Genomic DNA, 14,890 nt, shown 5'->3' on the forward strand with positions numbered 1-14,890 from the left:
GAAAGAAGCTTTGTTCATAGAATCTACATTTTGATTTAGGCACAGATAAAGAGCGGGGAAAATTATTGATAGTGGTTTCAGTTAGACGGGTGTTTTTCGCGAAAGATTGGCGAGAGGGAACCAGAGATTGGAGCACAGACGAGCAATTGTCATGGAAATAATGATAAAACAAAGACAGGCTCGCAATGTCTCTTCTGTAGGAGAGAGGTTGCAGGAAAGAGAAAAGGGCATCCCCCACTAAGCCACAAAGCCTATTTTGTACTCCGTCAAGGCAGGATAGGCTGTTTTTAGCAGCTCCTGCTCAGATGTGGCAGCAGTACTCCATCCTTGGACGTACTTGGCTTTTATATAGATAGAGAATAGCATCAGTAGTGAGATATCTTCTGGAGTGGTAGAAGGATCCTACCATTTTTCCAGCGACCTTGGCAACAAACTTGATGTACGCATTCCATTTCAGGTCAGGAGTAAAGGTCAATCCCAGAAGCTTATCAACACATCGAGCCTCCTCTAGAAGAGAGCCATCCATTTCAATTGATGCCAGATGAACAACGATAGAATATTTTTTTTTTTCAAGTCAGTTCCTATTTAACCCATAGTTGGGACGCTAACAGATACTACCGCTCTGAGACACAGTAGACTTGGGAGCATTAGCAATGAAGGGGTAACTCCACAATCCTGAAATCCTGTAAGCTGGGCCTCACCATCGCATATAGTTTAAGATAATATCCAAGACCGCCTGTGAAAGAGGTATGTAGCACATAGACATGATGAAAAACAAAATTAACTCAAACTATTTCCCTTTCTCATAATATTTCTCAGTATTAGGACTTATACTTGAGTCTTTGCAGCATAAAATCAAGGAGTTGGCCCCAAATTTCTTTTGTAGAACTGCTCACCTGTGGAGCACAATGTTGAGGGGGGGGGGCTGCTTCTCAGCTTATTACAACATGATCATTTTCAAGTCCAATGTAAACAAGTTCTTGTTAAGCTATCCACTTAAATCTTTCTTTTTTTTTTACAAAGGGGTCACTACATATCAAGGTATGGAGGCCACTCGAGGATAAAGGATAATGTGTGTATGGTGGTCATTGGGGCAATATTGTAGTAACCGTTAATAATGGAAATTTGGTATAATTAGATTATTTAAGACGAAAGTTCAATAAGAACTTGTTTAGGTTGGACTTGAAGAGGAAAATATTGTAATCAATTGGAAAGCAGACCAGTGGAACAAAGTTCCACAGGCGGACAGTTCTAGAAAAGGAGTTTTGTTCATGGAATCCATATTTAGGTTAAGGCACTGATAGAGAGTGGAGGAAATTTTTGATAGTGATTTTGGCAACACAAATGTTTTTTGTAAGGACTGACAAGGAGAGATCATAGATTGGAGCTCAGTGCGATACGTACAGGAGCCGCAGAATGATCCAACCATTTTTCCGGCGATCTTGGCAACAGATTTGATGTATGAGTACCATTTCAGATCATCAATGAAGGTCAGTCCAAGAAGCTTGTCTAAATATGGTACTTCCCCAAGGCAAGCACCATTTATTTCAATTGAGGCCAGATGGAGATCAGAGCACTGATGGTGAAAAGAGAGGAGCTTGGTTTAAAATGCATTAAAATTAACCAGCAATATTTTTCCTTATTGCACCACATGCTCAACATCAGAGGAGAGAGAATCAGAGAGATCTTGGTCATTTCCAACCTTTGGAGTGTTGCCATAGATGGTAGTGTCGTCTGCATAAATGTCTATGAATAATCTAAGAATGTGATTTGAGAGATCGCTGATCTATTCAGTTTCCGCCATAATTTATCATTACAGTGTTGTCTCGCCACATCCTAACACTAATCAACCTTTATCCTTGAGAAGCATTTAGGACTTGATAAGCAATGACTCACATGCTAAAAAAAAAAAAAAATGATAATGCTACTGATCCTGGGTCACTGTCAAAGAGCAATCTAACATGTAGACATGAAGAAAACAAAATTAACTTTTAATTTTTCCGCCGACTATAGTGCTCTTACAGAAATCAGATGTTTTTTTTTTCCCCCAAGACAATTTGGAAACTGATTTTCTTAATTAGTATGAAATAGTTAATGGCATAAATCATTGATCTTTGGTCTGGTGTAAGGGCTGCGTAGACAGGGGTGACAGTGTTGACTGCCCGGATCTCATCCCCGCTCTCTTACCTGATTCCTGAACATATAAATTAAGTTTTCAATGTATCGATCCGTGAACCGACCCACACCATCATTTATCTTCTTTTTCTTAAAGGAAAGAAAAATATCTGAAATGTAATGAAATAAATTTCCTTTTTTAAAGTTAAAAACCAGGCTCAGATTAGCAGGAAATCTCTTTGATTAAATGTCTGACCTTCACTCTGACCCAGGTTGAGGGGATATGTGCATCTATGTCCAGGCAATCTCCAGTCTGACCTTAAATATAAAACCTCGTTATATAGATAAGTTAAAGACTGTTTGTGTGGTCCTGGTTATGGCCTTAAAGTGGTCTGAGGATGACGCTCTGCCCTCTTGATGTAAATACCCCCAACTAGTCTGACATGCAACAAAATCACACCCCTTCACTGTAGAGATCCCTAAATGCAGGAAAGCCTTCTATTCTAATAGTTTTTCCTTTAGTTTTTTTTTCTCCTGGTTTCAAGATTTAAGCTCAATGGATGTTTAAAAAATTAACTCCAGAACATATTCAGTAGAACCTCGAGATACGGCATTAAAAAGTAGCAACAAAATACAGTACAGTATATAATACACATGTATATAATCAAATAACATTATAAATAACACCGTAAGGTGGGGCAAATACCGTAGGCAGGGGCTGGAAGACATCATATTCCACATCGTAACTTGGAAAAAATGTATCCTAGGGTCATCGTATCCCGGGGTTCTACTGTATAAATAAGTTAAATTCCAGTAACCATGTACTTAGGTATTTTAAAAATGACTCAAAATCTTAATCGACCATTTCATTTTCACTTATATAAATGAGTATTTTCTTCCGGGTTTCCAGTTTCCCTGACTGTACTGCCATGCAGAAGTTCAAGTGTAACGTAAACAGACATCTCGCTCAGAACCCTACAATGCGAGTGAAACAGCCGCATTTGCAAGTGTTTTTTTTTTAAAGTGGCGACTAGAAATAATGAAACGCTTATCTTTTAGTAATTGCATTTCTTTCACTGGCAATCTTCCAAAGCTCACTACGGAATGAAAAATATCTTTTCAACTTTTTTTTTTATTATAAAACGAACAAACTTAAATTATTTAAACAATAATAGTTTAATAGAACAATATACTTTTCTCTTCTTTTTTTTTTTTTTTTTTTTTTTCACGAAGGCTGGTTAAAAAAATATCTGAAGAAATTAGAATATTTATACGTTCAAGTCCCAACATAAAATTTGTTGTATATTTAGAATTACACTTATTAAAAAAACAGAAACACAGAAAAATCTTCATAATGTACATACTCGTCACAGAATGAAGATGTCATATTGGCTAAGATCAAGTGTAGTATCTGAGCTCACTTTGTGACCTTAGCGAATAGACGAGCTATCATCTCTGTCTTCTTGAGATCATTCTCGAACTCAAGGGGCATTAACACCTCTCACCTCTGTACTTACTAGCAGCACCCTAACTGCTCAGTTTCACCTTTAATCTATCTTTCTCTGCTCTCCCCCTTCCCGGGGGATCTGAGCTATTAATTCGGCCTTCCTGTAAGCTTGAAACAACAAGAGAAGGAAGGGGATCAATCACACTGTCCATCTTCCTTTAATGTTGTCCTCCTCCTCCCTCTTTCAGTTCTATCTTCCTCTCTTACTGCTTTTGACACCACGACTCTCCACTTTGGACGCTGAATGCACGTCAGTCAAAACCATGCATTTTTGCCAATTTCACCGACCATGAAGATGTCCAAGAGAGGAGAGAGAGCAAAAACGGTAGAGGTGGATCACAATTGCTGAGAACTCAAAAGGAAAAGGTAAAAACTGCTCCCTAGCAGGACAACTCCCTAACACTTCATCTGTTTTGTTATTGGTCAGTGAAGAAGATGTCTTTCTATACTGAAACAACTTTTACATTTTTACAATCAAACTTGCCTTTTGGGGGTAGCAGGATTTTCACCACATTAAAAAAAAAAATGACCTTGTGTCATACACTGTTCTATAAGGACCTATCAAGGGTTAATAGACTGTAAAAACCTCAGCCAACCAAACATTTTCCTAACGCAGCTAGAAATAATGCCTGTCTAATGTGATATTCACTCTGAGTGAGTTGAACCAGTTTTATCCGAAGGAGGAAGTTTCTAGGTAATATTAAATTCACAAGTGATCCTCAGTTGAATATATCTCTCAGTCATGGGATATGATTTTGCAGATATATGATGCTGCCCTTCCACATTCAGTACCTATTATTCCCAAATGGTCACCCATTTGGTAGGGACCAGTCTCAAACATTGCTTAACTTTAGTGATCTAAGAGAGCATATTCATTAAATATACAATCATATCATTATTTTGTTTTATAATACTAAATAACTGTCAAACACTTAATATCAAAATTTACTGTGGAAAGAAAAAAAATAATATTTGGAAGCTTTTAAATGTTAAAGCACAGTAGGGTCACGTGACACATCATTCGTTAACGATGTCTTCATTCCTAAGCATCACTAAAAAAAATATAAGGTTGATAATTCATTTTAAATTGAATAATATAATAGAAGTTATCTATCTTAGAACTAAAATGTCTCAGAGAATAGTGATGTGCTGGGAATGCTCTGGTTCTTCTTAGATGCGAAGAACTTCCGCTGCTAGCTGTTTTTCTTAAATAAGCTTTTCACAAAATAAATAGCAGCCATTTTTACTCATATTTTAATATCTACTCCTACTGCTCACCATAACACCAGAGCATAATAATGCCATGAACGTCGCTTGTGTTTAATTTTTCATGTTACTCTTTTTTTTCTCTGTTATCTATTGTACATTTTTTTTATCAAATAATGACTGCTCTACCATGGAACAAAAATTTTATTTATAACATGATGAAGATCCCAGAGGGCGTTCTCAGTATCCTAGTCATGGAACATGCAAATATAACATGACGGTGTGACCCCGCTGATTTAAAAGTTCAATGGTCACCTCGAATAACTAGGATAATAAGATGGGTTGACCTTCTTCATACTACACAGGAACAGGGTTTGATGAGAGTAACCTCTTAAGGAAAGAAACGTCCGCAAAAGCTACAAAACAAATTAATATACTTCAGGCAGATGGGTGTGACACCACGCCCACATTGTGTCTTCAGATTCTCTTCCTTGTGAGTATAGTTAGGCAAGCGGTTCCCCTCTCAGTTGTTTCCTGAAAATCAATCCAATTGACCCTTCCAGTCATTCAACAAATATTAAACAACATCTCGGAAACAACAACTAAATCTCCTATTCATTTTATATAAAGAATTAAATGAATTCTGCTTTTCACCCCTCACTCTAAATTTTACCCGTCTTGGAGAGAAGGAAATCAATCATTAACACCCTCCCCCTAACCTAATAATTTTTCTTTTCTCTATTTCGTCCCATCTACAGGTGCTTTGATTTGAGCCATCACAACCAGTAAGGGCCAGCTAGCTAGATGATTGAAATTGCCCGGTATTCTTGATAAACGTTGATAAACGTAATATTTAGCTTTGTTTTTTTTTGTTTTTTTAGCAATTACTAACTTGCACAGGTTCACTCACATGTTTCTTTTCCTTTATAAATTGAAAAAACATGTAAACAGATAAAAAATAAAAAAATAAAATGACTTTAATGCATCTTGGGCAACGCTGGAGAGAGACAGCTGGTACATACACACATATATATATATATATATATATATATATATATATATATATATATATATATATATACAGAGAGAGAGAGAGAGAGAGAGAGAGGAAGAAAGAGAGAGAGATAAGAGTAAGAAAATTAAAACTGTCAGTTGAAATTTACAATAAAAATTTATTGTTCGACTGAATACTCCAAAAAATAATTTGCAAAGTCCTTATTCCAGGGAGTTTCAAAGAATGCTATTCTTGTTATTCTTCTCATCAGAAAACAGAAAGAAATCAGCAAATTATATTTGTAGCAATGCCAGAATTTTCTGGTTATGGCATTAAGTGAAACCGCACTTTATTGTAGTCATAAGTTGCCAAGAAAAACAAGTGAAAAAATGTTGGATATGTAAAAAAAAAATATAAAAAGAAACCGCGCATAATATTTCAGCTTGCATGAAGATTCTCTCAAGGCAATCCGACAGGCAAAAATAATTCTTTAGAGAGAATGAAGTCCAAAATTAAATCAAGTGTGATGTTAATAGTCATAGTCCGGTTGGAAAGTTTTGAGAAGAATAGCAAGAATAGCATTCTTTGAAACTCCGTGGATTAAGGATTGTAAATTCAGTCTGACAATAAATTTTAATTGTAAATCTCAACTTACAGTTTTAATTTTCTTTCTCTTATAATAAGCTCTACTCTCTATTGCGTATTGAGCTTTTTAAATTCCGTTGGGATAAAATTATCTATATATGAATACTGGTATTTATATTAGATTATAGTTTACCATTGCGTATATCAGGTAAACACTACATCCTTTTGATTTCATTTCTTTATATATATATATATATAAAGTTGGGCTGGAGATGATATATTAATAAATTGGAGGTTTCATTTAATATACAAGGTCCATAAACAACTTTGCAGTACTGAATATATATATCATAGATATATATTCTGATACGGTCAAAGGGGGGAAGAGGTTCAGAATGTACAGTGTTATAGCAGAGTGGTGGTGGTGGGGGGGTAATTGGGTTACGGGTAGGGCGCTCTGAGAAGTTTGGGATATGGGGAGGAATGCTTTTAGGACATTAGCCCAAGGCGGTCTTTTAAGCCATTCAGGAAACATGTTTATTTTGGGTTATTTTATGAAAATCTATAGTTTCCTTGCATTCATATACTGTTTTTAAACCATTTAGATATGCACATCAGGACACCCGCAGGTATAAATACATAGCTACCAATATATCAAAGCAACAAATATCATTTTACACACACACACATGCATGCAGACATACATACACAGCCGCCAATATATTATCAAAGCATATATATATATATATATACATATATATATATATATATATATATATATATATATATATATATATATATACTAGCAGATATACACGGCGTTTCCCCGAAATTAAATGTAACGATAAATTCCTTTAAAAAACAAATGAAGCAAAAAAAAAAACAAAAAAAAAACGGAAATAACTGAAACACGCGCATACGAATATTACGTTTTTCCTAAACAGTTCACTCTTTGTAAGTAAAAAAAAAAAAATACTCGAGCTGAGATCGAAACCAAAATCTAAAGACACTGAGGCAAATACGATAACCATTAGGCTAACTTCACACAGTCTTCATAAAGTGTTTTCAAACTTACTTATTCTTAACATAAGGAAGCTGCCATATGAATGATTCGTGCATGCACAGTCGTGGAACAGTTGACAAACAGATAAAAATCTTACTCAGATTTGGAAAAATCTTTGTAATCCGTTTTCGGTCAGAAATTTGTCTGTTAAGGGGTCAAAGTTCAAACATTTGACCTTTGAGAATTCCACCAAACTCCTCCGACAATTTTCGATCTAGACACTTGAAATTTTAGATATAGGTTCCTTGGACATGGATCTAACTTAATAACTTGATTTGAGCCCAAAACAATAAATGTTAAGGGGTCATAATAGTGGTCAAAGTTAAAAAAATGACTGCTTTTTTTTTTTTGCTCAACATACACCTCTAAACACCCAGGCAACGCCGGGCTGAAATGCTAATATAGTATAAATTTAATCAAGCGTTTTAAAGGGGTTCAGTCGCGATGGGTCTCTTATAGGTTGGAGGATATAGATATTTGGCATATAGAGATAATGTATAGATGCCAGATCACTTCCATTGTCGTTCCTGGGGCAAGGATTCGTAAAAATAAAGAAAGTAATATGGTGTTATAAGCATAGTTAAAAACTATACCAGTGTGATTTTCATTCAATCCTAATCAGAGTAATTTACAATACAAAGATCAGTTCTTAATGGAATTTGCTTGAGACAAGATATGAAGCCACTTGATGTAACAAGAACAAAAGATGATTATGGCAAAGGCAGAAGATGTCATGCAACCGATCTCATCCCTTACAGTCTTTTGAATGCAGGCGAAAACATTACGGTGGTGAAGTACTCTAAACAAATGGATGAAATGCATCAGAAACTTCGACAACAACACCCAGCATTAGTCAAAAGAAAAGGCTTAATTCTCCTTCATGGCAATGCCGACTGCATGTTGCTAAACCGATCCTGCAGAAGTTGAACGAATTGGGCTACGAAACTCTGCCTCATCTTCCATACTCTCCGGACCTGTCCTATACCAATCATCACTTTTCAAGCATCTCGACAACTTTCTGCGTGGAAATTGCTTCAAAAACCTAAGCGAAGTCAAAAAAGCCTTCAGCAATGCAAGATTTTTACGTTACTGGCATAAATTTTGTTTGAGCGGAGATATGTTCACCTGAATTTAAAAGTTAAAGAAAAGACCAAGGCTTTAAGTAGGAGGGAGACAGTCAGCAGGAAAAGAGTTCCACAAGCCTGTATTTCTTGGAGAGAAGCTAATGGAATAGGAAGCTGTATTACAGTGAGGTATCAAAACAGCGAATTGAGAACGACAACTAGACCAAAGAATCAAACGTCTTGGAATAAAGTAAGCAGGGAATCGATTAGACAATTCTAAAGAACACATGTCATAATATTTATAGAAAACACTGAGACTAGCAATATCACATCTGTGAGAGAGAAGATGCAGATAAGAAAACAGGTGGATTCAATCAATCACTAATATTCACCAGCTCAAATATGACAACAGTACTTCATACATGGCTTGATAGTAGATTTTGCAAAAGTTATCAGAAGAGGCGGTGAGTACTGGAAACCTGGGGAGACTTGTTGTCACTCAGACGCCAGGATGTTTTCAAAGAGAAGTATTTGATTGCCTGTGTCACTGCTGTGTAATGGTGAACCATATCACCATACAGAGATATGTACTTGTGACGAAAGGATTATCCGAATGTGTGTCACTTAATGTCTATGGTGATTCTTCACTATCTGAACCCTAAATTGTGTTGTTGTTGCGGTCTATTTATGTTCCAATGCTATGATCGTCTAAATGTTCATATGCGGATGTGTGTGTGTGTGTGTGTGTGTGTGTGTGTGTGGGTGTGTGTGTGTGTGTGTGTGTGCGTGTGTGTGGGTGTCATACATGTATTTCCGACATATTTTCATGCATCCTTGATCTTGGTCCATCTGGAATTCATCTTGTTCTTGGAGGAGAAGCTGGAACCTGCTTGAAAGGATATGCATTCACTCCAAAAACGTTGATTGTAATTTATATTATCTTTATTTCACTTTCCAGGTGCCGATCGCAGAAGAATGGAAAGTGAATATTTTTGCTTGAGTGGTTAATTCTAGGACTCCATTCTTTAGACACATTAGCTTCCTTCCTGGTGAAGGAGGGGGGGGGGCGATCTGTTAAACCGTCCGCCCTGCTCAACATCCAAGTTCCAACTCCAATTGTTTTTCTCAGCTAACTAGAACCATGTAACATACACGAACTTCCGTCAGCTGATCAGATGCTTCCGGTGACTTGCTTATCATATAGCTTGATCTGTTTTGAAGGCTTTTATCAACACATCTTCATAGTCATCTTTTGTTTATCTCGCCCGTTAGATAGATAGATAGATAGAAAGAAATGAATAGATGCAGAAATAGATAGATAACTAGATCGAGAGATATATCAGTAATACGCATACACTTTTCACTTCCCTGCAACCTCTCTCCCACAGAAGGGATGTTGCTTGCGAGCCTGTCGTTTTATCGTTATTTCCATGGGAAGTGCTCGTCTGAGCTCCAATCTCTGGTCCCCCCTCGCCAATCTTTCATAAAAACACCCGTCTAGCTGAAAACCACTGTCAGTAATTTTCCCCACTCTTTATCTGTGCCTAAATCAAAACGTAGATTCCATGAACAAAGCTTCTTTCTTAGAAGTGCACGCCTGTGGAACTCTCTTCCGCTTGCCCGTTTCCCACCTGGCTACAACTTGGATGTCTTCAAGTCCAACATAAACAAGTTCCTGATAAACCGCCCCCTTAAGTAAGACACTTTATCAGATCTCCAATATTAGCGATTACTACAATATTGTCTCATTGATTACTGTCCACGAAATAACCCTTATCCCCGAGTGGCCTCCAGGCCTTGATAAGTGGTGACTTCCATGTAAAAAAAAAAAGATAAATAGATAAATCGACAGGCAGATAAATAACTAACAAATACATTCCTGTGTTCCACACACTGCATAAGATCACTACACCTCATAAGTAAATAATAATAATCACAATATATAAGCGAATACACCAGAATAGATAGGATTTGAATTATGAATATCCAGTCAGATATTATCCATTCGATGACACACTTACGAAGGAAAAATGGAGAGTTTAAAAAGTGATGCAGAAACATTTTTAATACCGAATTAAAAAAAAGAAAAAATTTTAAACAATGAAACTGTGAATGAATTAGGCTTCACACACCAAACAAAGAGAGAGTATTAATCACCATTAATTATCAAATAAATCGATTGTACATTTGATTCAAACATTTTTTTAACTCAAATATTTGAAGAAAAAAAAAAGCAGAATATAAAAATATAATTATTTCTTTTCTATTTTTTTTTTGGTTTCCCATAAACAAAAGAAACAAAATAACCACACAAAATAAACCGACAACAACAACAACAACAACAACAACAACAACAAAAAATCCCCTATAATAAAAACGATAGTTTTTTTTATTATTAATCTGGAGATTTATTATTGAAGACCAAAAGGGAAGAAAATAATTGTCATTTAAATCTTCATTTGTCTCCCCACCCCCCACCCCCCAAAAAATAGTATTTTCGGAAGACACTGGCCGACTAGAAAAGAATAATCAGGATGGATGGAAACAAAAAAAAAAAAAAAAAAAAAAAAAAAAAACTAGCGGCAGATTACTGTAGATGCCACTTTTTTATGACAGAGCGATTACCTATATCTAACCTTTTCAACTGCCATACTTTCTGGTCTGGTAGTTTGCTTGAAGCATTGCTATAAACAAACATGTAAATGTTTAAGAAGGCTGTTAGCAATGTAGGATACGAGAATGGTGAAACGACGTTACGTGTAAACAAAAACAGCCGAGCGTTGTATTAAAATTATAAATCTTCGCATATCTTTTCTTTTTTTTTTTTTGCTTTTTGAAATCAGTAATTATGAACTTACTGTTAAATATAACCGGGATGGAAAAATGTCTTTGATGATTTCGTGAGAGACCTCTTCTTTTCAAAAAAAAAAACAAACTAAAAGTATGCTGTAAAAACAAAACAACGGATACAAATATATATTTATATCATCATCATCGTCATCATCATCATCGTCGGTGGCAGCGGTGGCGGCGGCATTTACTTGTGACGAATATGATTGTTCTCCCTTCGGAAAGATTAGGTCTGGTCATTTGTGGGTCCCCAGATTACTGTGGAGGCCAATCCTTGACCTGCAGACTTTATTGCAGTGGGGACATGTGTGGTGGTCGACTGGGTAGTGGAAGAGGCGGAAGATGCTGTGTCGGTAGTGGATCTTTCCTTTCTCTGCTTCCTTCTGTTTTCTGCGACTCTGTGGAGGTCCTTTTCTGAGTGAACCGTGACTTCATGGACCATCCTGCTCCACATGCCCCACTGAAGAGCAGCATCCTCCCAACTGATGAATCTGAAGTGACACTGTCTAAGGTGGGTCTTTATGTTGTCATTATATCTCTTTTTCTGTCCTCCTTGAGACCGCTTTCTCTCTTTTAGCTGACCGTAGAACATTTGCTTTGGAAGGCGGTTGTCAGGCACGTGCATAACATGGCCCATCCATCGCAGTTGGTGTTGGTTAATGGTTGTGGTGAAGGTAGATATGTTGACCTCCTTCAGAACGCTTATGTTTGTTCATCGACCCCTTCATCCAATCCTGAAGATCTTGTAGAAACAACGCTGGTGATACTGCTCCAGGGTTCATATGTCTGCTGTAGGTGGTCCAGCTGTCGGCCCCATATAGAAAAGTGGGCACGATAACTGCTTTATAGACAAGCAGTTTGACCCTGCTCTATATGTCTCGATTCTCAAACACCCATTTCTGTAGCCTGGCAAAGGCTGCACTGATGCATCTGATGCGGTGCTGAATCTCTGCGCTAATGATAGATCTTGTGGAGAGAAAACTGCCAAGGTAGACAAATTGATCCACATTTTCTAAGGTGTTGCCTTCTACAGAGATTGGGGGCGGCTGTGGGTGTATGCCAGGAGCTGGGTGGTGTAGGATCTGGGTCTTTTTGATGTTAAGGTCAAGTCCCAAAAGCCAATAGGCTCTCCTAAAGGCATCCAAGATGCTCTGGAGGTTCGCTTTTGAGTGAGCAACCAGCGCATCGTGTATCTAATGTAAATACACACCCACACCCACACCCATATATATATATATATATATATATATATATATATATATATATATATATATATATATACACACACACCTAGATATATATATCTATAATATAAAGCTGAACGTCTGTGTGTGTGCCTGGTCACGAATAGGCTCCTATATGGTTGACTATTATAGAAAACTGATCACATATAATGATAGAAGATGTATCGAGACACATGAATGGGTATGTTTGATCTGACGTAATGATGATTCATTAAAATTGTGGGGTCTGCATACACGCCTGGTCCACAAAGTATGGAAATAAAAAAATTAAAAAAAACGTTTACAAGTGTTTTTGATATAGATGTACATAAGAATACTTTGATAAGTATGTTTTAACTTAAATAGGGATGGTATAATAAAATTGTGGGGTCTGCGTTCGCGCCTGGCCTCCATAGAATGGAAATAGGCACAAACTTTAATAAAGACTTTTCATATCTATCTGCATAAGTATACTTTGATAACTATGTTTTAGTTTGAAGAAATATGGTATACTAAAATTATGAGGTGTTCGTTCGCACCTGACCTCCATAGAATGGAAATATGTCACAAAGTTTAACAAGGTTTTTAATATAGATCCACAGAATATTGTGATAAGTGTTTCAGTGTGAACAGGTATGGTATAATAAATTATGGGGTTTATCTATTTTATTTTTACTTTCATCATATTTTGCTTTGGTTTTGATACCCCCAAATACGAAGCTATCTGTTTACAACCCTTCCTTTTCATAACCTATCATACTTTCATAAATCAGAGTCCATTTTCTGTAGGCTGTTTTTGAACCCAGTCAACGACTGGTACTTTTGCTAGTATATATATATATATATATTAGGTTACATTTCAGTTAACAGCATGTTTATTTTACAGGAAAAATTATTTTTTTATGGAAATCGCTTCAGACAAGGTATGAAGTCACTTTATGTAAGGAGTTAAAAAACACTACTTAAAGGTAAAAAAATTGCCAACGATAACTATTAGATGGAATAGATTCTAACCCAGAAAACAGCAATTCTCCCCTTTTTGTCAGAAACATCACTCATGGAATGTGAGGATTAAAGGACAAAATAAAGGGAAACAAGAATTATGCAGTGGCTGAAAGTAAACCAAAGATCCATTTTCTAATCTCATTATATAATTTCAGTGTTTAAAACCTTTAAAATATGATAGTATTGAAAAATTATTATATATATATATATATATATATATATATATATATATATATATATATAGGCATAAGCCTGAAGAATCCTAGAGTGGATGAAACGCGGAATATTCAGTGTAGTTAATCGCCATATATATTTTATAACTAACTAACTAGCTCTACCTACATATTGAGCACTTTTGAAGTAAATACTTAAAGTTTATGCATAAATCTATACTTTGGTATATTAATTTTATGTGAGTAAATGAAGTAGTTATATATATATATATATATATATATATATATATATATATATATATATATATTATATATATATATATATAATCTCAGGTTATTATTTTCCAGAGGTAAAGTAACCAATAAAGTTAAACAAGGTTAATATAAGAGTGCTCAATACCGAAGTTGGGCAAGTTATACTTTTTATTTGTTTTTACATAAGCAGTAATACGTTGCTACACAGTCATGAGCATGCTTCGGTCAGATTGCAAACTTTGCTTTCGTATAAGCTGTCTCGCCTGAAGAGTTCTCGAGTTACGAATTACTAGCCGACTGAAACATGCTCATGACTGTGTAGCAACATATCACTGCTTATGTAAAAACAAATAAAACGTATATATATATATATGCATAAAACTCAATAGAGAATTGGCTCTGTAATAATAAATACGAAATCTGCACGTATTAAAATATAATTAAGCGTATTTTACGTTTAAGGGCCCCCACCCAGCCGCTAGTAATTAATAAATCTGAAGAAAGCGGCCATCATTCGAAGCATAAAAATATGAATATTGTTACGTTGTACAATAAACTGGACGAAAGATAATGTAAATAATTAAACACGTTTACATTTAAAAATTATTTTGTTTTTGTCAAATCACCATTTCAAAGGATTATGAATACTTTTTGATACTTGATTTCATTCCATCAAAAAATTAAACAAAAATAAATAAATAAAAGATTGCTGCACGCAAAAAGATGCAAAGTTAATTCAATTGCTTTTCCGCAAAACAAGTTGGTTGGTTGGTTTTTGTTTTACGGCATATCAACCCTTTTCAGGTTATTTAATACCGAATCCAAAGATTTTGAAGAAAATTTTTTTAAT

General features: G+C 35.7%; 1 protein-coding gene across 1 annotated transcript in view; it reads right to left on the reverse strand.

Moving 5' to 3' along the window:
* Positions 1-14,890, reverse strand: part of LOC145293759 (S-adenosylmethionine sensor upstream of mTORC1-like) — an 852,347-nt gene that overhangs the window by 174,471 nt on the left and 662,986 nt on the right. The gene's annotated exons all lie outside the window — the stretch shown is intronic.

This window comes from Euprymna scolopes, chromosome 15, assembly GCF_053919585.1.
Source record: "Euprymna scolopes isolate OS-2025 chromosome 15, ASM5391958v1, whole genome shotgun sequence".
Taxonomy (NCBI): domain Eukaryota; kingdom Metazoa; phylum Mollusca; class Cephalopoda; order Sepiida; family Sepiolidae; genus Euprymna; species Euprymna scolopes.